Source organism: Malurus melanocephalus, unplaced genomic scaffold (genome assembly GCF_030028575.1).
Source record: "Malurus melanocephalus ecotype Western Australia unplaced genomic scaffold, MMel_1.1 scaffold_2, whole genome shotgun sequence".
NCBI classification, from domain to species: domain Eukaryota; kingdom Metazoa; phylum Chordata; class Aves; order Passeriformes; family Maluridae; genus Malurus; species Malurus melanocephalus.
The window spans coordinates 7,020,803-7,047,951 of NW_026623234.1; the positions used below are offsets into that span (position 1 = coordinate 7,020,803).

General features: G+C 37.3%; 1 protein-coding gene across 4 annotated transcripts in view; it reads right to left on the minus strand.

Annotated features, from left to right (window-relative positions):
- Positions 1-27,149, minus strand: part of SIPA1L1 (signal induced proliferation associated 1 like 1) — a 191,723-nt gene that overhangs the window by 130,221 nt on the left and 34,353 nt on the right. The gene's annotated exons all lie outside the window — the stretch shown is intronic.

A 27,149-nucleotide genomic window follows, 5' to 3' on the forward strand; every position in this document is an offset into this window, starting at 1 on the left:
GAGCAATTAAAAATACAGCTCACCTTCAGCTTATTAATGCAAGTTAAGTTTCGGCTTATTTACAAAACATTGTGTGAAATTAAGACCTTGGAAAAATGAAAGGCATCAGCAAAAGAGCTGCAGTACACAAAAAGTAATCATGCACTGCAGCAAAAGCAGTCACTAAAAGGCACAGAGAACTAAAATCCTGTTTAAAAATGAGGCAACACTCCCAGAAGAACTGCATTTTAACTTTCATATTGTCAACAAACTGAGTTTGTCTTTTTCATTAGAATCACATTCTAAATCTAGGACAGAAAAGCTCAATTATAACTTACCTAATGAAGCAAGTGTAAGTCTATTTGTTTATGATTACTACTGACATTTTGGCAAATCACTTGGGTAGAATATAAAAAAATAATTTCCACAGGTGGTGGCCTTCTGGTCAAACATTTCCCTTTTTTTAGGGTGAAATTCTTTGCCAATTCAAGCATTACTAAGACACATGACCATTCTAACCCAGAACTCTCCCCTTCCTTCGGTGTTAAATTATAGACCTGCTGTGTAAAGATGGTTTTGGTTTTATTTTTTTTTAAAGATTGCCTGTGAAGCTCAATTGTGATTGGGAAGGCCGCCTACACAGCAGAGAGAGTGAGAAAACACACACTTGTGGAGCTGAAAAAACAGCAGTGTAGGCGAATGTAAGGAGGGAGGAAAGAAAGAACTTGGTTCTACTGAAAAAGGCTATTTTCTGATATCACCCCTGAAAGAACCAAAACGTGTTACTTGAAGACAATTCAAGGGTTGTTTGCTATGTTCCAGCTATCAATATGCAATACTACAAGCAAGATAAGGAATCCTTGTGGATTCAACCCTCTGATCTCAGAATCTGCCACCCACCCAAYGAATGCATCACTTCCCCCACTTCTCTGCCACAACCTGCAAAAGCTGTTCTCACAAAACAGCAAGTCACCTGCAGAACAGCAGTTTGAAGCTTTAAAAGCCTTATCTTATATAATTAATAACATTAGGAAGTATTGAAATTGTTGACAAATCCTGATAAAAAATGAGAGAGTGCTGTCTGGAAACACTAGGAATAACCAGCATTTAATCTCAGTGGAATCTAACAGTATTCAAAATTGCTGAAAAAATAATTAMAAGAAGTTCAGATATATCTCTCTCATAGAGACTTACAAAAAATATTTTCCTCCCTACCCTACATAGCCTTCAGTCCTTTCATCTCCCAAGAGAAGTAAGCAGGCCTTTCAGGATGTCCTATTAATGAACTCAGATTTTCAAAAGAAAGAAGGAACAAGTATCAGTGGAAAATATCCCTCTCAGTTTAGCTTAAGAAGGTAGCATCTATATGCATTATAATTTCTAAATAAAAGAAGCCTACATAAAGTGTTCTCGTGCCRTCATAAACCTATGAAAATATTTTTAATAGCTCTGTCTTTCCCTTCAGAGTAAAAACAAAAGGCTTTTGACATGTGTGCTTTAGCTGATTATTACTGCAATTACTACCAGCGGAATGAAGGCAGCCAGGACAAGTTTCACCAGTGAATTTCAATAAACATGAGATGATTCACTGCGGGGAAAAGACGCTGCTTCTCCCCTGGCGTTGGACACCAGCCTACAAGCCATTTGGCAAACACCAGTCACAAGAGACAAGGACTTCAGCACCTGATTGCTCTGAGTGTTTGGGCTGGTAACTTCAAAGCCCTGTGCCCAGCAGATGRCTGAACTCATGCACCCACAGAACACTGCCACGGCAGAGGGCAGCCCACAGAGCAGTACTCCTGAGAAGCCGTATGCAACCAAAGCTTTCACAGCGTCCTAAGTTTCATCTCCAACCAAAYAAGCTGTCACTGAAGGTGCTGAATRACAGAAAATGGTAATTGAGTTTAATGTAAACTCAACTCCTCTAGAACTTTCCAACTATATKAYTGTTAAGGACTAATGGCTGCTACTCATACGCATCAGAAACAGAGGCAAGACAGGACATTGAAAAGCACCAAGCCTGACCTGCCCTAAACTATATGGCAGACAAAAGCAGTACACTCAAGAGTCACAGGTAAGTTCTTAAAATTACTCATAAAATGTTCCTGAAGCTCACAGAGGCACAAATTCTTCTGGGTCAGAAAGACARATGGGGATGAAAACTCATCAGCAGGAGAAGCTCCTGAAAAAGGAGGATCTGAAACAATGAACATGAAATGATGAAAAACATAGAAACAAGAAGAGAAATAAGGTGATGTGGAAACAAGTACAAAAAAATGGTCTATAAAATGTTCAAAGAATTGAAATCCCTTATTCTAGAAATGGTGGAGTTGTTTATACAAAATAAGGTGTATAGATTACTRCTAACCTTTGAAATCACAGCACTCCTTTCACCTTCATCAAGAGTGAAATACTATTTCTGAAATTAATAAAACCTCTCTCAATACTAATCAACATGTAATTCTAATAAACCAAAAATACATTAAAATACTGCACAGCAAATGCATCACACATAGAAGTTATAACCTGGGAAAGTGCATTCCTTCATGCTTGGCTTGTCAAACTAAAGAACATTTGCTTCAAGAGTCATGGCCAGAATAACCTGATCTCTTGTAATCTCCATAAATTATGCTTTAAGGTAAAAAAAAACAAAAAACTGAAGTTTTATTACTTCTCGGTGAGAAGAGAGCAGCTCAAGGTAGTTTGGAAGGCTGTCTTTTACSTTCAGGCCTTAAGACCTCCAGTCAAGACTAAAGCTATTAGGAAAGAAGGAAAACGAGAGGAGCACAGAGGCCTGTCAGAGGATACTCTGCTGCTGCTGACATCAAAGTTCAGAGAGAACAACTACTTTTTGCTTTTCAGACACTATGAGCTTCAAGAGTTTTCTCAGAGATATGGTACTGATAAGGAAATAGGCTGAACTAGTGAAATCTTTTTACTTTCTCATAGTCTTTCGTAAAATAATTCAGGCTGGGGAAGTGTCTGGATTTTCCTATTTCACGTATTTGTTCTCTCAAGGGTAGTCTAGAAGTCTAATGCAGATTTGCAGCCTGATACAAAGTTAAAAACCTTTGACATTATAATTACACAGTATCAATCAAAATTAGTAGCATTGCATTCAATTCATTAACAACTCTGCTGCCATGTCAMCAGGAGTCAATTACTGGAATTCTTAACATTTTTCTCAAAAGTGGTAATGGAATAAAATTACATTTTAATTAATTTAACATGRAAAGGCCTCTTCTGACGTTCATGTGATTCTAGTGCATTAAACTAACTTTTCTGCATTATTCCCAACCACCATGTCTTATACATGTCTATGCTGAGGCCACTTTTTCTAGCCTCTAGTTTTTCAACAGTGTGACTGCAATAGCATACAAATGGATTTACGCTTGACTTTACTAACTGCACATTCTACAACTAAAATACATACACAAAGAGGATGCTGCCAAGTTGAGGTTCTTGTCTATGAACTAATGCTTTTGTCCTTCAACTAACTGAAGTGAAACACCAAGGAGTTTACAAAGTACAACCATGAAAATGTGAACTTTGGAATCATTCCTGGTAACAGCAAGGACTTTAAAGCAAGGAATGTAAATATATCAGTTTGCAATGAAGAAAGGCATCAAAAAATGCAGAGTCCACTTTCCCCCCTTACACCAGGTAATGACCCATCCTTTACACTAATACGACCACTTCAAAAGTTTGGTTTTCTCTTCRTTAAAGTTGTTCTACTGCTTTTCAGCCTACCTGTCACAACCTAAGATACAAAAAAAGAGATGATTTTACACTGTAGAATGAGTTACTGCTAGCAAAGAAAGAACTAATAATCTGYCCACAGCAGAAAATACTGGAGAAACAATTAGAAAGGGCAAATTCAGCACAGAATTTGCACAGTTCATTATTTGAAAACTCACTGCTTTTCCATTTTGCTTTCCCATCCCTTCCCCCATGAAATTTTAATCCATTTGACTGCYGTTAAAAGAAAGACTGAGCTGGTGTTTCAACTGACTCTGGAATTTTAAAGCTGTTTGTCAATAAAAACAGAGGAAGCACCATAAAGAATATGCTGCTSTTAGGATGCTTTCACAGACGTAAGTGTTCAAAGGGCCCAGCAGATAAGGTATATATCATCAATAAAATGTAAGGAATGGGAAATCAAGGCAAGAGAAGGAAAATGAGTTGCCAGAATCATCAAACASCCAAGTGAGTCTACCACCTTCCAGCACCCATGGCAAAGGCCCATAATGACTTCTCTTTATATGAAGGCTTTTCAGCAACATTTGATAAACTGGTAATACACCAAATTTAAACACCACCACATTAGCTACACAGATTAGGTGTCCAAAACAAGAAGGCAAAGCAGAAGTTCCACTACTCAACCCTTTACCACAAAATGCATTTGAGCCAGGAATATCCAAATGTAGATTCTGGTTAAGTGCATTTGTTCTGTGAGCATCACTTCTATAAACCTCCAGTCCCCTTCACAGCACACCAGAAATATACACGTGCTACAGAAAGAAGCTTTGCAGTAAAAAGTTGTATAGATGCCTACTGCCTGAAAAACTCACTAAAAGAGGTATGAAGTACACACTAGAGTTCTGAAATATCCAAGATAATATGAAAAATTCTACTGTTAAGGAGAATTTATTGTCTTCAAAAGCTTTGAAACTGTGTCAAACTGAAAATCCCAGTCATCCCTCTCACACCCCAGAAGTCCTATCTTCTGTCCCTAACTGAAAACTCAACTATAATAACAAGACAATTCTTTAGCTATTTAAAAAGCTTTTTGCATATGTAACTAAACTTCTGATCTGCAATGTTACAAGCCTCCCTTCAAGGAAAAAAAATTTGTCTACAGAGCCTTTGAGATAAAGCAGAACTCATTATTTCCATCCTACTGAAAAAGCCAAAAGTAATTCAAGATATTCTCTCCTGCATTTCACAGAAACTGATAGTCKGTTACTTTGTAAAACACAAGCACTTTACATCTCCATTCCCACTGGATTCACTTGGTAGACTCGGTMATTTTCATTGCAGTGCAGGCTTCTCCGACCATTCAAGGACCTTCATGTTCTTTGCCAGATTAAGATAAAATTCAAAAGGATTCTTTGTCTGTGTCCCCAGGAAAATAGCAAACTGTTCTGTACTCTTCTCAGTAGACAGCACATTTATCCACATTTCAAGATATACTCTTCTATAAACAATATTTCGCAGTTGTCTTCTTGGTCACACAGCGCTTCAGGAAACAAAAAAACCTATTTTTTTGTCTGCTTAGACAGCATCAATATTTTACAGCTTACATTAAAAAAGTTTTGTAAAGAATTTATTTAAAACAAGCACTCTAGTAATTTGACCACATGTCTAGAGCTCTGCATAATTCAAACAAGCAATTTTACTTGTCTGCTTTGCAATTTTCCTATTAATGAAAATAATATTTACCTCACAGGGGGTCAGAACAATTCATTTCCATGAAGAGCTTGAATCTAAAACAGAGGATAATTTGATTGATCTCCAAGGAGAAAGGGTGAAGGAAAAACAAATTAGATTTTATACTCCGTTTCAAATGAGAAAATATTTGACTTGCAGCAGAACCAGCTACAGAATATTAGTAAAATTGCACATAAACAAAAAAAARAAAACTCTGCTAATATAGTTTCTCTCAAACTACATGCCCAGCCGTGAACAGCAGCAGACTCTTCAATGCCAGATTTTTATCTGAACAGACAAGTTTTGGCATCTGCCTCGATTCTTGTCCATTTCAAAGTTGCTCCCATTTCATTAATAAAAGGAGATGTTACATTCTGAGAACTCGGTGCTCATTTATCCATGGGAAGAAAGGGGAGAGAATTGTAGAACACTCTGAGCTTAATACTTTTAATGAGCCCAAACCAAAAGAGAAATATAAGAAAATACCTTGTGAATCCAGAGATTATTATTACAACTAATTATTAGGGATTCTAGAAAGTTCATTCTCAGCTTTAACTGCTCCACTCAAGGCCAGAAAAATTACCCAGTTGGCATCAGCAGACTACATTGACATTGACCCTGACAACAGATCCATAACCTTCAAAAGTACCACGGTCTGAAGCCAAATGAATAATTACAAGACACAAGACTGAACCCAAGTTAGGAGATGGAGATACAAAAAAGTCAAGGGTCTTTTGCTGTATTTCTGGACTGGAAGGGGCCTAAAATAGCACATTTGTTTATCTGCAAATGCTGCAGTCAAAACAATTTGTAACTAAAACCCTTGGATAGAGAGAAACACACTGTGGAACAACTCACATTTTTATCATAAGAATACTAGATACCCTTGTTTCTGATGAAACTGCAGTTCTAGGAAACAAACTGAAATAACAAAATAACTAATATGAGAAATTAGAGTGCGAAGAAATAGAACAGCAAGGCTATCCATTCCTAATGGAGTACATTAAATACTTCCATGTGACTATAACCTAAGGTTCTATACTTCAGTAATAGTTCATTAGTGCTGGGGAAAAATAGAACTCAGAAATTCAAGAGCAGAGGAGTGACTTAATGTAAGGGCAACATAAGTTTTGTTTATTTAAATGTAGAAAACGGAGTTAACTTTTACTTTAAAAAAGATACTTTTTAAGGAAAGGTTCTCCAAGGTTATAAACTACAGACTTCCAGCATCAGGCCAATATAATCAACCAAATATTACAGAAGTTGCAGAAGCTACAGGWGTTAAAGAACAGAAAACTAAAAAAGGTGTGTGGAGAGCACAACACTGGCAGTAACAGAGCCTCTTTTTTTGCAAACCATGGAGGAGGAGGAGCGAACACCTCCACCAGCAGCACCACTCCTCCAGAAGAACAGTCRTGCTGTTTTCAGCAGCTCAGCCACAGAAAAACCCGACTCACCCACCCAGAAGCACCCACTATCCACATCCAGTTCTTTATCCAATACAGTCTCTTTGACAGATATTTCCATTAAAGAGAAAACCCTAATCTTATGCRAGGCTAAAAATTACAAATGTAAAAAGAAAATTAGTAAGAGAAGTGTAAATACATATTGCAAATAAATGAACATTTCCTTTTCAGTAATTTCACAATACAAATAGCATCTTCTGCTTTAGTCCATTTGAGTCATAATCCACCACAATAAAGAATACACAGGAACATACCAGTTCTTCATCTGCTTCCCTATATCCTTTAGGGCAGAAAATAAACACTATTGTGAAGGCTTTGAGAAGAGCCTGTCTCAGTGATTCATCCAAATAAGCATGCCAGCAAAGGTTTATACATCACCAGTTGAATGTGAAAATAAATACTCGCTATAAATCTTGAGGGAAAAAATTATCACATTTTTCTTTAGTTTTTCATAAAAGTATTTGACCATTCATATCTAACAATTGAAAAGTTGCACAACTCAGCGAGCGACAGCAAAAGGATTAGGAAGAAGTTATGAACTCCACATGCCACATCATTCCTTCAAATATGTAGATAAAGGAATGTCTCTGGCAAAAAAGAATTCTCTTCCATTAAATAGTAACAAACCTGAACTCAAGTAATCATTCTGAAATACTGTCCACATCATCCTTATCTGAAAAAAAGCTTTCTGCATGCCTAAAGTGAAATCCAACAAGCTTTACTTAAAATTTTTCCATTGCATAACAACCTACAGACAAAGCTTCAAACTGTCTTACGACGAGGAAAATGCAGAGAAGATCATCTCAGATGCATTGTGGCCATTTGAGTTGGTGAACAACCTTTAGTTTTCCCCATACATTTGGAGACCCACTATGAAAATACATAGGGTTATATGATGCCACTGACATAGGGTTATATGATGCCACTGACACTGCCTACAAAGAGCCTATGGCACATCTTAAATTATTTTTATCCAGTCTTAACAATATGACAGCATCATTATTACAAATGCATGATGATTAGCTTCTGATGGCTTAAGAAAAGCATGGGAAAGAAAACAATTAGCAATGCATTACATGGAATTGAAACAATCTAAAGCAAAAACATGGGGTACAAGGATTTAACAAATCCTGCTTGTAAAAAAAACAGACATTCCGTAAGTGTCAGCTGATTTCAGAAACATCCTATTAAGGCCATACAGGGCCAGTCAAACCCATTATAAAGCATGTACACACTGCTGGCAGGGGAGGGGCGGAGCTCTCTTCCCCCTTCTTTAGAACACAGAATAAAAGAGATACACCATTCCGGATCTCACTTCACTGTCTGGGTACAGAATAATTAGCAGTTCCAGTTTTGGACTGGTAAACAGAAAGGTTATACTTGAGAAGAAAATGTTTGCAAAACTGAAGATTTGTATTTTTATGCTGTTTCAGAGGACACCGCATACTTTGTTAAGATGATGGCCTAAAAGGACTCSCCATCACCAGGGTCTCAAGCACCACAGCCTTGCAAAGCCAAAGTGCTATGGAAACAGAACTCTGCTGCACAGGGGAGATATCCCACAACAAACCCATCTGCAGCACAGGACTGCAATCATCATCTTCATACAGCACTCTAAGATGCATTTTTAACACATTTTTAAGAATTGTACAAACATTCTCTGCAGACAGATTGGTTGCACACTGTACRCCCAAAATAGCTGGTGAGATACCCAAGAACAGCTGTCAGTAATAACACAAAGTTTACTCTAGAGGAGAARGGACTCCTATCATGCTGCTCACTCCTTTCCTTAGAGTGCAATATCATCTCAATTCACAGACTCAGGCTGATTTTTCAACACTAGCATACCTTGATCATAAATATTCCTCACACCCCCCTGGCTTTTTGAAATATTTGGGTTTCAACAAAGCCCAAGTAAGGGTCTTTCCTCATATCTAGATTCAACACATGAAAAACTCCCCTATCACTAACCTCAAAAGAAAACCCAAGCTTACCTGAGTGCAGTTGTCCAGATAGAAGTGTTTGCTTTTAACCTAAAGAATGCTCCTTGCAATCCCTGCACCAGGCAGCAGACTGCAAACATAGCTTCACTGAGGAGAGAAAAATACCAACACTGTGCAAGGCTCCAATGGAAAACTACCTTCACTAAAGGCACCAGGATAGTGAATGCTTACAGATTCTCTCTTCTCACTCAAGCATGTCACATTTTGAGTTCTACAAGTTACAAAAATAAATCCCAGTATGTTGCAAACCAAATCTTAACTAACTGTGCATGATAATTAGAGAAAAACTATTAGAGCACATACAAAAGKACCATTTCAGTGAAACAGAAAAACTGCAATTTATGAACATCAGATACAAATAATGTCAATGCGAGTAAATGAAAATATCCCTTGAAAATAAAGGTAGCTTAGAACAACCCCTTCAGATTGATTTCACCACTCAACACAAGTCCTGAAACCCTTTCTCCCTGTAGCAGGCAGGGAGAAGAAACCCCAGAGACAACAGTAAACTCTATTCCAAGTCAATTCACACCAAGCAAAAACATGCTTAGTATAATGAAGAGTAATCTGGCTGTATGGTAATGAAAAGAAAATAACTCTGGCTTATTGAGAAAATATTATACAAACTCTCCTCTTAGAAACTRTCTACCAGCATGTGTGTGTTGTGTTTACATTTCATTTTCCATTAAGCCAAATTCTGGTTCACACTCACTAATTTGCCAAAAATTGTGCATAGATCTGGAAGGAAAGGGGAAAACATGGGAGAACAACAAGCTGCCAGACCCATTACTTAATCAAATTATTAGCTAAAGCCTACTCACTTTTTTCAGAATTTTTTGTGGACTTCARCAATTTCATAAATATGTCCTTATAGCTGAGCAATACAACCTAAGGATTTCCAACAATTTACCTTTAATTACTGTTGTTAATATTTACTTATATTCAAAGCACAAATACCACACTGCAAAACTCAGAAAGGGATYGTTTTTTACAGCTGTATTTTTATTAGGCTTATTTCTCAAACCATTTGTTTCTCAGTAAAATACATACATAATGGGATATCTGCCCTCAAACAAKCTCAAGTAAAAGGTTCTACCTTCCTCCACTTTCCTTTCAGGCCTTAGTTGGCAGATGGTCAGGAGGATGTTTACAGTAATAGAGGATGTTTATTAACCAACTTTCATAGGTTAGAGAAGCTGATGCCTTAATAAAAACAATCGACAATGCCTTTTAGCAACCAAACTACTGAACGTAAAATTCAAATAACTCTATTTTTAAAATACTTGGGAAATACTGATGCTGAACTCTCATCTGCAAAGCTGCTTTCTCATACTATACCWGTAGGTCTGAACCCCCAAAATACAACCTTCTTTCAACCTCTATCATATCTAAACATTCCTTTAATTCACAGCAAGTTTCAACAACTCTTATGGATTAAACAGTTTCCAGCAACTCACAGGTTTGAGAATGAAACACTTAAGAACTCCTGGTTGTCTTCAGACTACCATGTTGATTAAACATCCTCTTCTTTTTACCCAACTGTCACTTCATCTTCAACTTATTAACCAGGTCACAAGTCAGACTTGCATAAAATTTACCAGGCTAACCACAAACACAAAAGCAATGTTAACATACTGGATTTGCATGGATTACAGAAGACATTGTTCAACTTTACAAGCCAGGACTAATCCATATTCAACATGTAACTTCCTTATAGCAGTCTTKAAACATTCCTCCTTATCACATTTTCGTGAAACAAAAATTATGCCASTTCAGAGACATAAATGAGGTAGGCAAACTGAAGGTCAGATGCACTCACTGGACATCCATGGTGCCCTCAGGGCCTCCCCAAGGCAGCCAACCCACAGCCCAGTACCACACTGCTCCCAGAAGAAGCAGGAGCTGCAGAGGGACGAGTCTTGGCTTTTGCCACTCTCTCAACCCTTTCGTGTTGTGTTATCAATTGCCAGCTGATGACATGGTGAACCAGACCATGAGAGCCATCTCAACTGGAACCCAACACATCTTCTCTGGCAGGTTAATTCTGACACAAAATGCAGTTTCCACTGAAGTCTGTGAATGCCTCTCAGAATTCGCAGACTAGCAAGGAACTACATGGGAAACTGCAGAGGATTACAACACCTCTGTTTTCTGAGTAAAAATTAGCGAGAGAGCTACAATATGAAACATCTACACATTTCTGTACGTCTTTCTCCAAAGCTTTGCTTCCTCTTGAACATCTTTACTGTCTCATGTCCAATACAATGTAAGGCATTATTCTAGTTTTCAAACACCATCCTCCTTCATCACACCTCCAGGGCAGAATCAGGCACATCCAACCATTAAATGAAAGCCTAATAATGCATCTCACACAGAACAAGAGGACTGATCCACATCACTCAACACAGACATTGACAGATTGACAGTTCACAATTCAGGAAATGAGTGGTAGTACTGGTTATAGAGAGTAAACAAGCATTTCTCAGATTTGAGACACTGTAGTTGATTCCTTCCACCCCCTACACTTTTTCTTTTAATCAGTAGATCCAGGACCTTAATACATGAACTAAGACTTAGTATACAATAAGTTGACCATTCACAAAATGACTGCTCACAAAACTGTCTACCTTGGACTTTCACCTTTAAAAGACATTAAACTGTACTTTAGCTTCTAAAACCACCCAAATACTAATAAAATATTTTTGTACATTTTTGGTAATAATTATATWCATAATATCTAAAAGGAAACTTCTAAACTTCTACGCTTAGTATTATTTCTAAAAGAAAAATAACATCTATAGAAAGCTATGAAATAATGATACAGGTGACATGTTTAGCAACTTCCAAATTGGTTTGTGAGTATAGTTGTCACACATACATGGCACACTAATTGCAAATATCTAATATGTTTTGCTCTAGGGAACAAATTCATGTTTTTAAAACATGAGAAATCAAAAGCTTATTAAGGATTTTTAATTGTCTGTGACCTAGACAAGATAACTAGTATACTGCGCACTGGGTATCATTCTTACTGATTGAAATACCAGTAATTTCCCTGTAGACCAAAGCAGATCTTATCAAATGACTACTATGCCCTGAAGAGGTCATAAATTACTAATGGTATGCAGTGACTTGATACTGTATCGGGGGAGAAAGAAGGTGGAAAAAGAATACACATTATGTCAATGAACTGCAACTTGCTTCTGMACAGGATGCTATCACCAGTTTCACCAGCAAAGGGCAGATGAAACAGGTAAATGACTTGCAGGCTTCCMCATGAAGGTACACAGCTCTTAAAAGAAAAGCTTCCATTCAAGCCACCCTAGAATATAGAAGGCATTGTTAATTATGAAGTGGCAACAAGATACATCTTTTAATGAGTGACTTGATTTTACAAAGGGAACCAAGTATCTGTACATTTTAAGCCTTTTAAAATTGAGAGCATAGCTACAACACCAATACACACACAGAAGGCCGCCTTGGTGGCAGATGTACTGTATCAGAAATACAGAAACCTGAAATATATTCCATGGATCAAAATACACTGCATTACAATACTGCTGCCTTACCTTATTCCAATCTTAAGTGTTCACAGCATCTTATTTCAGCACAACTGGCTTCTTTCCTGTTTTTCCTATTTTGTTCCTTATGCTTTTAACTTTTTTCCAAATGTTTCATATCCAGCACTTGCTGATGAAACAGAATTTGCTTTATTCTGATTTCAGAGCAAGAAATGCGGGGAGTTAGTTTAAGGGCCTGTACCAAGCACAAGAAGATAGCAGACAAGCTTTGTAAACTCAAATATAAACATTGCCAGGGAGATCCGTGGCCGCTGTTCTGGTCCCTTGCTGTTGGCAAGAAGAATGCTCACCCTTCGTGCCAAGCCAAAGGCTGCAGCTCACTGTGGTCTCAGTTCTTGCTGGAGGTAAAGCCCTCAGTACAACTTGCAGAAAGAACACTATCTAATTTCACTGTCCTGGAACAATGATGTTTCCTCCAGATATCTTTTGTTTACTTTGTAAATCCACATATAAAAATATTTATACACAAGATGCTGACAAGCCRGTCCAGAAATAGTGGATTATTTCCCCATTCAGATTCTGCAGATATTTCATTCACAACTCTCATTTGTGCCCATGGCCATTGCTGCACAAATCCTGCACATTGCTGCCAAAATTTAGACCAACTGAGCTATTCTCACCACCTTTCAAACTACAGGTTGACCAACTACCGGCTCCCCACTGAAAAAGCCAAGTTTCCTTCTATTATTTTATTTCTCAGTTCCAAAGAAATTATTTATAAATAAAGTGGCTTTTTCTCCCTCCAGGTTTTTTTCATATAACTGAATTTTCATTACATCGACTTAAGTCCATGCTCATATCTAGTTTAATCAGATTTCCTCAAATGTAAATAAAACACATACTGCATCTTCCTTTTTACCTACAGAATAAAACAGAAACATTCAGAAAGTGACTAATTTCTGAAGGGCATTGTAGGACACTGCTGGGGCTCATTTATCATTTCCTTTTGAGAAGGTGAAAGAAAGGAAATAATTATTTGAATTCTCATAAAATGCAATCAATTTTACTCAAATATGCGCATGAATAGAGGCATTACTGTGAAAGTAGGGAGAAAGGCTAAATATCAGCACAAAGTTTAATCACACAAAATTATTTTGGTATCAGGATGATTGTGTCATTCTAATCTTTAATCAGAAATGTTGAAATCCTATTAATTCAAAATATATCCTACTGCCATGCAGATAAAACATAACATTCTTAACCCCAAACTCCAAATAATGAGGCATTAAAGGTGCTAGWGATCTTGGTCTTTCCTTCCACAAGCTAAGTAGAAAAATCCATGAACTACAACAAAATGCTAAATCATAGCAGTAAACACTGGATTTAGTGGACTTTGCAAGCARCCACAGCCTGATGTCACATCTCCCAAGCCTACAGGAAATGAACATAAAACATTAATGTYCATAGCAGTTGAACAACAGAAGAAACAAAAACATTATTTCTAATTAAGSAGAGATAACTGGGGACTCTGGCAAACAGTGGTAGTTAAAAAGTAGACTTACAACCAACCTGACATGGAATCCTAGTTATGTTGACTAATACAAGTAAACTAGGCATGTCACCCTCCCTGGTTTTAGACATCTGCAGGAAGGCAAGCGGTGTGTTAACCAAAATTATTTCTAATTGTATAAGATTGATATCCATGCCTCTGGAGCTTTCCACCTACCACATGCTGATGTCGCCACTATCCACCAWGCCACTGATGTGAATATTGCAATGTAAGCCAAGCCATCTTAAACATAACATAAGAAAGAGACAAAAAATGCAAAGAAACAATTCCGCAAACCAAGCTCAAGGAAGAAAATCTCAAGAGGGCTGCTGGAGTTTAAAGATCAAATATTTTTGTACACTGGAATGTTTCCATAAACACCYTTCTTTGAAACAAGTGTCTGACCTTTCTTTCCCTCCAGCTCATAATCTGCTACATGCTGTCACCTTAAGAGGTACTCCAAGCTCACAGGAAAGAGGACAAACCTGAAAAAACAGGTTCTGTTGCAGCAAGCTGAGCACCAGTAGAGAGAGACAGCTACTTGCTACATAAGGCTAAAGACAACAAAATCGTAGATATGTTCTCCTGCTTTTAASAAAGTACCTTTTAAAAGGTACACCCCAAGAAACAATAATTGCTTTATAAAGTTTACCTTTGTAAAAGGTAACGTTTCCATGTCCTGTGAGAAAAGGATCTGCAGTACAAAAAGCTTTGTACACAACTTCTGAAACAGGCAAACAACAAGCATTGCACAGCATTCATATCTGAACATAAATGAAAGGCTCTTGCAAGGCTTTTGTGGCTGGAAGAATTGGCCATTCAGCTGCTGCAAGATGAAAATGAAATAAGAGCTTAAGATAACCTCATAACCTCCCTGCTTTGCAACAAGGGAAGCCAGTGCCACAAGAGGCTTACCAGCTGTTCTTCACAGTCTCAATAATGTYTCAAAATCAGAACAGAAAACAAGCTGTGCTAAAGTTCTCAAGCTGGCTTCCTGAAACAGAACATATTCAGGTAATTTTTCACTGCTGAAACTTTAGATAACAATACTAYTACTACTAATTTAAAACATAACCAAAAATTTTTAAAAAGAGCAGTGCCCCTAAATGCTTGAATATTTTTACTTAGAGGAATATTCTTGCTGAAGTTAACTGGACTGAGTGCCCTCTCATAGCTACAATTGGGAATTAACTTTATCCTCAGAACAGGTAACTCTTARGGAAAAAAAGGGTAATTTGAGTAACTTCTTCATAATTTTAAAACGAGTCAGCTCAGGAACAAAAAAAAACCAAAATGGAACATATCCTTGCAATACCCCATTGGATATGTTCATCTATTACTCTTGCAGAAGTTGACTCATTTGTTACAAGCAAATATTAAAGGAGACCAGAAGATTATCATATTCAAGACTGAACGTATAACTATGTGCTGTGCAAAACACATCCCAACCCCCTCACCAAAAATACCTGCAAATCAATAAACAATAAGCAACAATATGTATATGCAACCTGAGAAAATCCTCCTCAAGTTTTTTTTTATTTATTTATTTATATTTATCCGTGCAACCTGGTCACAGATGTTGTCTGGAGCACACCTTTAACACATTTCTAACACATAGTTCTAATTATTCCTGGCTTGTAACTCTAGTTAAGCTTTGCTGACTCTTAAGGCAAAATTAAAATTTCTGCTAAACAATAAATCAGAACATATTTTTWAAATGGATTAACTCTTTTTCCTGTTTGGCCAAGTGAAACCATCCTTGCTTTTGGTYGGCCCTAAATAATTATAATATTATCAAATAATAGGAATTTGGAACAACTTCCAGGTACTCTACTCAGGAAATACCACCTAAGGAAAAAGGCTGACATTTTATAGCTAGAAATCAGATAATTTAGCTACTTCCCCTTTTCTATTTCTTCCTCTTTTCTCCACCTTTGTTTACATTGTACTAACACAATGGTTTTCCAACACACAAGACAAGAAGTGCTATCAGAGGTGTAGCCAGAAGTCTATTTGCAGGACAAGGAAAGTCACATGCACAAAATTAACTACTTAGGGTAAACAGCAATGCATCAACAGATGTGCAAGTAAYAAAAGAAAGGCATTTATCTGCAGCAGCAATGTTTTTGCTGCATTACCAAAATGATGGAATACATGATCACCCATTCCCTCAGTAGTAATGAGCTCTGTATAATACATAAAAAATATTCCCAGGATATCCCAATTCTGTAAGCAGGCGGAGATTGCACAAGCTGTCTATRGAAACCTGAATGTTCTGTAGTAGGATTTGAAACCATGGCTCTACTGCAAAACACCATCTGTAAGAAGACACTTTGAACATAAAAAATACCTTTTCAATTTTTTATGCTGTTTTGTTAAACATTCTTTCTAGAGCAAGAATGCAAAGTCTCTTTTGACTTGAAGGTGCACTTTCAACATAATCTGCTTTCAATTTTTTCAAATGAGAAATGCAATACACTGGTTTCAGCTACTTCATTGGTGGAAAATCCTGTCGCAATCCTAATTCAAAAAACCCACATCTCAGGCATATTGTTTTGTTTTCCCTTTACAAGTATAAGGCTTTGGCAAAAAAAAAAAATTAGTAAGTAAACAAATTGGAAATGAAAAATTTACAGTGCAGTCCAAGGAAAACATCTCCTCAATCTTAAATACAGCTTATGACGGGTTTTTCACGATAAACTAAAACCTCCTAACTTGTTTTGCAATAAAATAGAGTTTTAAAAGCTGTTTACCAACAAACAAAGGAACATCACTTTGCCATCCAAATATCTCCTGGCTAACCTTAGAAATCCACTAGTTACACAAGTCCAAAGGAGCTCTTTCTTGTGTGAAAACAACTTTAGCTTGCTTCTCAAATAAGAYGAAATGTATCAATAAACAGCCCATTTTCAGTGATGCCATATTCCTGTTTATCCYAGGTGTACATTCAGAGACAAGTGCTGGTTGCCTACTGTGGCCAACACAGTTGCACAGAGATCACCAGGGCAGCTATTTGCTCTGGCTCACCTATGCACCTCTTCCCTCCTAGCTGGCAGCTACACCCAGCCCTGTACAAACAAGATTCAGCTAAATTTCACTGTAGTTAATATTCTGAAGTTTGGGATTGTTTCTTTTTTGTTTTAGGATATTTTATCCTGGTAATTGATTCCAGACTTTCCATTTGTAGAACATAACTACAGCCTCCTTTTCAGTCCTGTGATCAAGGCAGCTAAGGGTACAAACAGATGAGCTAGGAGATAATTTTTCTATTCTAAGATAAACTAATGAAACATTGTAAGTAGGAGTTATAAACCCCAGATACTCCCTCAGCATACACCCTGGGTGTGTCCATCACATCAATCAGACCTGGCACTCCCTATGGTTGCAGTTCAGATTCATGAGCAAAATTGTTGTGGTTGGACAGAAATGAAGAAACAGAGACTGCCATATTCATTTTTTTCATGCGACCCTTACAAGATTTTGTAGCAGGACAGAGCTGTAGGATATGGCACGTGAGGGCTCCTAATAAGTGCACCAGAAGTTCCCTYTGGTGCACTCCAGAAGTAGAACATACAAGACACAGGCAAATCTAATATTGGTTCTGTGTTTTCAGTCCTTCATTTTCAAATAATCAGTATTTCACTGAATTCATACCCCACCACTTAGCATGGAACCTATTCAGTATGTTTTAGAGTAAACAGATGAGTCACTGAAAACATTACATTCCTTGAGAGATCGTGCATTCCAAACTCCCTTCCTGTSCCTGAGAAGAAAGCAAACAAGTCAAAGAGAAGAATAAATATAACTTTGACCAAAAATAGACCCATGCCTAGATATTAAATGCCTTTATTTTACTCTCCTTTTAAGAAGTATCTCTCTCAGAATGGAGATTTAACCACATACTAAAAAGATGTGTGCTGTGGTCTTTAACATCCTTTACATCAAAATACTTGAATCAGTATACACATGAGAATTCTAGTGATCAAACAACAAAAGCACAGGTAATGGAAATAAGCCAACAGATTTGCATTGTGGTAACCCAAAAAGCAAGCAAGTTAATACTAACTAGCTTCAGTATCACTTACATTTCTGCCCCCAGTTCTCAGAAATCATGCTCTTCTTCACTTASAAGTAACCTAAGTGTGACTTCGTTTTGCTCACAGTCACAACCGTATGACCATTCTGCTGTACTATTGTAGATTTCCTTCTCCTGCGGGTGTTTCTCCATCCCTCAGAAGAGGCCTTACACGGCAGTGTCTCCTGCTGCCTGTGCTATTGCACTGTTTCATCCCTTGTAACAATTAGTGAGAAAAAACACACCTGGAGAAAAAAATGAACAAGTAGACTGCAGAGGCAACAACAACAGCATCCACCAAAAAGAATGATAAAATGCTTAGAAAATACAAAAATTTTAGAAAAAGAGCTACTATCAGCTACTTTAAGGTATAGAGACAAACTGTGTTTGGAGATACTAAAGGGAAGGGATGGASTTTCTGTGGTTTGGTCTTGAATGCCTTTAACACTATGCCGTTTCATTGTCTGAATTGGGTACTTTACAAAATTGTCAGTAAACCACCAGRTCAATCTAGCCCCCAACCCCAGCACAGATGTTTGACCCTTCAGCCCACAAATAATTAGTCTGTAGACCAAGCATACAGTCCATCCATAACAAAAACAAGACAAAAAAAATTGAAATTCAGGTGTATGAAGCTAAGYTTTCACAAGAGACAGGGAAATGCTGTAACAACCATATAGCAAAGCAACCCTTTACAAGAGACCTAACATTCTTATATGCAATTGCTTTTATATGCACTTCAAAACAAGAAGATTTCTGAATATTTCCTAGAAATAAATTTTGCYAAAATGGGAAATCCAACACAACGGATTTATTTTAAGGTGCAACATAACTGAAAAACTAACACTCTAGAAATAACACATATTTTCTTAACTAGAAACAAAACTAAATTGCACATTTCTTTTAGTGGCATATCAAACACTAAGAGGAAGGACTGCAAGAAATCTTGACAGTAAGAAACTCACTAAAAAGAGGGAAGAATTGTTAGTTTTGAGAACTGCCACATTTGGAAAATAACAAAACCTCCCTTACGAAGGGGGGCAGGCATGGGGGTGAAAATCAAACTGAGGACTATTTTTAAATACGAGACATTCTGTTTTTACAAAAAATTGTATCCAACAGATAACTTTACCTACTACATGATCAATTAACAGTTAAAGATTTAATYRGAAGCAAAATCTCTTTAAATTTACTGTCTCCATCTTTGTCTTCCAAAGACACACATACAGACGGGAATGCACTGCCCGTATTACAGCTTACCACGCATCCACAGATCTATAAAGTGTGGACTGTAGAAACTTTTGCAATACCCAAACAAAGACAATGCTTTAGAGCTTTGCCACAGCCACTTGTAAAAGACAAGCTCTAGAAATGAGGCAAAGGTATGATTAAACCTTCTTGGTTATGGACAGACAGGTTCCTTCACTTCATAATCAAGGTGTGAATGCAGGCTTGGACACCCACATCTGGTCACACAGGAGATCTGCTCTCTCTCATTACTTAAGTTTCAAAGTTTCAGAGACCCACATGCTGCCTGGACTACAATTTTTTTCCCCATAATATCAGCTAATAGCTCCCTAGAACTACTAACATTAAATTTACTGCCAAATTAAATATTGTTCCTCAGCTCAACAACTTCCTTTCTCTTGGACTATCTCTTGGCTGTTACCACTGACACAGTCACACACAGCTCTTCAACCTATACAGTCTTTACTGTTCTCCTCTGTTGCAAAGGATACAAAGGGCAAAGACCCAGTTTACATCCAAGAATAGCAACAAACATGAAGAATCTGCAGCTTTTAGCATTACACTAAGGTCAAGACTGCCATTGTGTTGAAGCAAGCTTCAACCTAGCATTATAAAAATCAAAGAACTGGATGCATGTCAAATAGCAGAATGATTCTRCTATTTATTACAAGTTCTTTTCTTCTAACCAACAATCTCTGCTGGGCAGGAACATCCACCAGTCTMGTCATTCCTCAACAAAGCACAACCCAAAGAAAGAAGCATAACCTAATGAAATTGGTCTCAACAGAGCACTTGGCTGAGACAAAGTTCTCCATAATTTCGTTCCATCTGTGCATTGTTTTGTACATAAAAGGATCTGGTGTGACTTCCATTCCCAGCACTGAGCAAACCAATGAACTTTGAAGTTCACTCCCAGCTACCTTCTACACAACTACAAAACATCCAAAAGTCTTCTAAACCAGCATCCCAACAAGTGATACCACAAGAGATCGGGAGCTAGTCAGCTCTCACAAACCCCAAAAATACAGAAGTCATTATTACTCATGCAGAAACAAAATGCCAAAATGAATACAGAGCAATTTGATTCCTGGACTAGGTAGGCACAAAGAACACACAGCTACAAGCTGCCTAGGGAGTCTCTAGAAACTCCACCCCTGGCAAGAGTCAATACTTATCTGGAAAAAGTCCAGAGCAACCCAGATTAACTTCATCCTGGCACTCGACTCATGACTATTAGTGGGTCTTTAAAGTATTCTTTCAGCATCTTAAATATACTCAATTTCAAATGTYCACATGATAGAAATATATTCCCAACAATCCAAATCTTTCTTTGTACTAGCCAGACTATGAGTAAACTCATATGTAATTACACGTAATAACCCACTTGATTTTCTTCTATCAGCACTTGAAAAAATGCAAATTAGACTTTATCAACCAAAACTGTCCTAACTTCATTGCTAMAATCATTAGTTATAAATTTTACCACATCAATGGGTTTTCCTAACTTACAAACTTACAAGTTACTGCATTTACTAACACATACTTTCTTCATTAGAGAGCACCAGTAAATATCCAAAAAGCAAGACTAACATCAGAATACAATTTAATATAAAGTGTTGATCAAGATATGAACAGACAAAAAGAAAATCTAGACRTCTTACTTTCAGGCTCAAGTCATCTGATTTCTATCATAACTAATTAGAAGAGCACCTCTTCCTAATTAATTTTCTCCACATTTACTATATTACAATTCTTCATTACCAATGAAGCATACATTCTGTAACAYGCAAAACAGAACGAGACCAAAACAATTCTGAAAATATGACTYCTGCAATAGAGCTTTATGTCATTTGGGTACCTTACTCCAGTGCCAAATCACAACATTATTTCAGGATGCACCTATGAATAAAACTCTCTCTCTCCCTTGATGTATCACATTTATTATGACCATACACTTCAGCTCTAAGCCATACAAAATTACAYTCAAACTGCAAATTCATAGGAACAGCCCATGCCAGAAGAAAAAGATGTTTTGACASTATTTGCATTTCCTCTTAGATCAGACCAACTTGGTTGCTCTCAAACCTGAAATGGAGGAGAGAGCTGACTAGTTTTTTTTCCCCCTACTCCTAACACTGAGAAGAAACTATGTCTATTAGAGCTTGTGTAAGTTTTCACCAAACAATTACAATCTCAATAAAACTTTAGTRCTACTAAGGACCATGCACTGGTACACAAAGATTGTATCATAATCTTGAGTTTTGCACTTAAAATCAAGCAGAGGGGGGTTGGATCTTTAAGATCCCTTCCAACTCAAACCATTCCATGATAGCTGCTTATAAACCAAGAAAGACAGCCTTTTAAACAATCACTGCATTAATGAAACCTGTACTAGCAGAACTCATTTCCAGATAGGTAGAAGATACTTTACAGAATGGTATCTAAYYTATGTTGCTTTTTMTTTTACTTCTGRGGTAGATAYTGSTATTTTTGTGTAATGATAAAGTGTGTGTGTGTATRTACATGTATACCTTTYACAGAGTAAAGAAAAAAGTAAGTATCCATACTTAGAACCAAAGCTTTACTCACTAGCACAGGAAACAGGTTGTTCAGGGCTGTGCCATTAGGCAGAAGCATTTTGCCTTCCAGAAGGAAAACAACAGAAAGCAAAGTCATATGAGATTTTGAAGAGTATCCATTCTGAGGACCTTAAGAGCACAACCATGGTATTCTTTCTCCAYGATGGAACAGAAGACCAGAAGAGAGAGAGGATGGAAATCACAAAGATTTAGAAAGAATTAGAATTTCAGAAGTGGAAGGGTACATGGGGAATTTTGAAAACAGTCTGAAAAGAAAGTATTCACCTATTGCTGATTCCCAGCACATTAGCTTACCCTTATAAGTCTACCTGTTGTGAAGAGATGCTAGAAATAAGAAATGCTCTACACTGGGGGTCATCCTATATATATATATCTCCAGAGAATGGCACAGCCATCCTAAGCAAAACTKATACTTTCAGCCATGAGAAACAGCACAGAATTTCCTGTTCCATTTCAGGCATCAATTATTACCTCTCTCCATTGCATAGCCATTTATGGCCTGAACACAGAGCATGTATGTACTTAAAAGGCATTTGTGTTGAAGGCTCACAAGAAAAATGTTTTATATTATGTCTTAAAGTTTCAAATCACTTCTTTGAGCACCAAATTAACACCACTGGTCCCCCTTTYAAAAATATATACTGTTATTTTCCCATCTCAAATTGAGTAAGTAAAACCAAAGAATCTTATTTGACAAAGTAAATTTTATATTATCAACCCTTGTTCACATGGGTGTGAGAGCAAAATACATTAAATGGTCATTTCACTCAGCAATTCTATCTTCACCTTGACCATTAAAACACAGAACAGAAAGAGGAAGGATGAGATGTTATTTTAAGACTCTCTTTATGAGSCTTTTGCTTCAATGAAGGATTTCCTTCACGTATTCTACTTCTAAAAATCCACAAAACAGGGCTGAAGAGCCAGTTAATTTTACTTCTTTCAGTTGTCAGCTGAAATGAGGGAAAAGATTTGCYTTCCACTTAGGGCAGCTTGGTTTGCAGGTCCCTCCCCAAGAGAGGCCTGGCTRTTACTCAAATCCACCCATCCACAGTGACGAGCCCAAGTACCCCTCAATGTGTCAATGAAATACAAGAAATGCATTATGCAGTCACACTGGCAAACACCAGGAGAAGGATGTGTGTATGAATAAATACAGCACATCATGATTCTCTCTTCTGGTGAGCTACAAARTCKCATGTAACAAGTTWTGCTGCCTGACTTRTCAAAATGCAGTCTTGTCTTCAGCCAGTCAGGTGGTAAATTAATGCTCTGACACCCCATACCATACAGATTTCCACAAAAAAAMCACACCACCCTCCAGATGATTTGGACAGCAAAGCATACAAGGGTTATGTCTGAAGAGTCACAGAGCAATTAAGTAATGTGAACACCRTGTCCAGGAACAATAGCTACATGAAATGCAGATTGCAGAATAAAAGCATGCAGGTTTTTTGTGAAACACAGTACTTAGATTTCTGGAACAAGAGTATCAAAATGTTCCTCAAAGAGTAAGAAAATTCCCTAYGATTGTGATTTTAAAGCACACACAGTAAGAATTAAATACTCTTACTACCACAGTGCATAGCAAATGAAATAAAAATAGGACTTACTTTGTACTAGGTGCAGCAAAAACAAAGCTAGCTCCTGACATAATTACCTAAACAACTTGTCATACTGCAAGCATTAGGCAATTAATATTGAAACTGTGSTGTCTCTGCCAGAGGGAAAGATGCCATATAGTTAAGGATGTACAAGTTCATCTTCTATTGTGCAATCCTTGTTTCGATTGCTTGTTTCTATCTGATCTGCACGAATTCTATAAAGTTATTTAATTATGCAGTATGCAAATCTCCATGTTTCAGTTGGTTTAAGCTCTTGCAGTCAGAACCCAGGAATTCACTATCTCCCTAGTAACACACACCTGATCCAGAAAACATTCAGGCACAGCAACACAGGCAGGCAAAAGCAATTTCTGGAAACAACTTTAAAAATATTTCACCTACCAGCAGAGGAAATCTAGGAGAAATGACTGAATTCAGRGCCTCAGGCTTTTAAGCCCCCTCCAACCCAATCACATTCAGAAGTGCATTTTGGTAATTTTACCTGGCAATGGTAAAAAACAAATCAAACCAACTCTGTAATGACACCAGAAGTGGTGCTCACAAGGAAGTTAGACACAGCTAACTCAAGGCATCCCTGAGAGCTGCCACAGCACACTGGGGCTGGCAGTCCTCACACAGCACTGGCCAAATGGACCATGTTGTAGGACAGTGCCATCCTCTGCCCTGGCTGTTAAGGATCATTGCAGCTCCAAGTCACAGCCCAATTCCCACAGCAGAAGCAGTCATTTACCTCATTTCCCATTTGAGGATGACCCCTGGAAAAAGGCCAATAAATACTGCTGCTAACATTCAGACAGAACAGAACATTCAAGCTCTTAATGTCCCCAGACTTAATCTAAATTCAACTGAGAATGGGGAGGGAGACAAGCAAATCAGTCCAGGGCCACCATGAGATCAAATGCATACAGCTCATTATGCCACCTGAAGATGAATTCCTTCAAAGCCAACGCCTCCCTAGGACTGCAACACGTTCAACACAGCCAACAGCCCTCAGAAGTGACAGAACATATTTCTAGATATGAAGCTTGAAAAAGAACAGGAACATGAAATACAGAAAAAAAATCAGATGATTTCTGCTTTATTGTTGGKAAGCCTCACACTGGAGTGGCACAGGTTCCTTGTAAACTCCCTAGCAAAACAGATGTTGCTAAGAGGTTTTTTTTTATATGCAAATACCTCACCTTTAATCAGTTACAACACATCTTCTAAATCGAATTCTGTTCTAATACACAAAAATTGAGCTTTTTTTTTTCTCAAGAAACAAGACAGATTCTTTCATCATCCAACCAATTAACAGAACTACTTTTTTTTTCTTCTTAGAAAGACAAAAAAAGAAAAAATAAATTCCTTCCCAACAACTGGTATGCAGTTTCTCAGTAAGTCTCTTATAATTCAACTCTATTATTCCAAATGAGGTGTGGGGGAGTTTTCCCAATAATGGTGCAACAGAGCACCTGTGAAAGGCGAAATATTGRTTATGACCACCATTTACAATGTGAAAAATTAGCTGTCAGAAGAACATTTAATGAATTAGTTCTGCAAATACATGAAACATGCTCTTTCAAATTCCAATACTCTGAGTATTTACAACCTCCTAAAATTATCCCAGGGGCCAAATTATTTTATATGATTAATTAGTGAAAAATCCCAGTGAACCAATTTTTTTAATGTATGTAAGAATGATAAAGCACATTTTCTTCCTTCTACTATAAGTAGCAGCTGTTCTATTTATCTTTCAGGCTTTTTATTACACATTGGGACTGTTTACACACACACTTTGAGAGAATGGGAGAAAGCATTTTTAAGAGACCTAAAAGAAAATGAAAACATTATGTGCTTCAACAGCTCAGGATAAGCATCAGAAAATAACATTTGAGAAAAAAACTACATAAAACTTTCATGTTTTGCACTTATCCCCATAAACACTGATAGCTAATTCCACTTAACTAGAGAAAGAGGGGCTACAGTTTGGGAAAATATCAGATCAGCCAACACATAAAAAAGTACAAATATTTGAAAGTTCAAAGGACTATTTCATCTCTACAAAGACTTCCCCATACCTGCTGCCATGTCACACACAGTCCCCTCTCTAAGGCACTACTGCCCGCAAATAAAGACACAAAAATCACCCCTACCTGGCAGTCATTCAGCCAAGTGATAAGCACCGAATATCCTGGTGAATGAGTTGAATGGGTGTACTGCTGCAGCACATGGCACCTCATGGTTAAGCAAAATACTCTGTTGGCCCCAGGGCCATGAAGGCAGGTGGCATTTCCTTGAAGTTACTGCATATTATATATATATATATATATATATATATACACACATACACACATATATATATACACACATATATATATATACACACACACATACACTTTTTTATATATATATATATAAAATATATATTTTATATATTAACAAGATCCAGCCATATTTAGACAGTTGCTAACCATAACAACTGAAAAAAAAGAAGTAACACCAGACCCCTGAATTTTCAAGCACCAGGTGCAGCAGAGCTGTAATTCCCTCCTCTCAATGTTTCAGCACTCCTTTCTACCACCCTTTCTTGGAGAAGACATTTTAAAAAACAATCTGAATGAAATATCATCAGTTAAACACACACACCTGCCCCCAAAGAGATGAATCACAGCCACATTACCAAACAGTTTGCTATCGCCACAAGCAATAACCTGACAGACAACTTATTTCCCCTCCACCCCATCTTTTTGGGCTTTGTACCAGCCCCAGCTGACTTGCAGTGTGAAGTCACACACAGACTAACACCATGGGAAAGATGAGATACAGGAGTAGAAAGCCATGGCAGGGTTTTCYACTTCCCTCATAATGGAGTTCGACACATACAGGAAATAGGTATATATTARCTTCTCACATGCCACCTTACAACTRAACCCAGCAGACTCCAAAAAGCACAAAATACATACAGGAAAAGGGGACATACATGTGCAATGCTTACACATGCAGGGGTTTAAAAAAGAATTTACCAAAAAGTAAGCAGCAATGGTTTGCAAAGCAGAAAGCTAAAATTGTACAAGCCAGTTATTAGCTTGAAGTTACTTTATTTTTAAAAAATCATCTTTAAAATCAGAAAGTTTCTGAGTTATTTTCAAGGGTTGCAAACAYAAGGTTTTCCAGGCTCCGAGTCTCAGACTTTAGTTCTGATAGTAGATAAGTGACTAGCTTGGAGTTCAATAAAAAAAGACTTGCATTTTAAAAGATAATAAGTTAATAATGCCTTTTCATTTCAAAACATGGCAAAAGACTACAAGATCAGATAAAATGAAATAATAAATTTTCCAAATATCGGGAAATATTTCCCAATAAAGTTTGTAACAGTGAAGAAGAAAACTGACACATTAAAAATATAGCAATACTATCCATGTTGCTCATGAGGATGATTTAATCTTTCCCTGTTAACATGTAATAAATATTTCATTTTTTTAAAAGCCCATCTGGCAGATTTTGGTAGACATTAATTTTGGCCTATGAAACMAACTCAAGTTTACAAGGAAGCACATCTCTCAGTATAAACAATTCCATTAAAAATCCAGTAATTTTTCATCATTACACAAGAAGCATTAAACCATCTGTTGCATCTCATTGCTTTTGTTCCTTGGACATATAGGATTGAC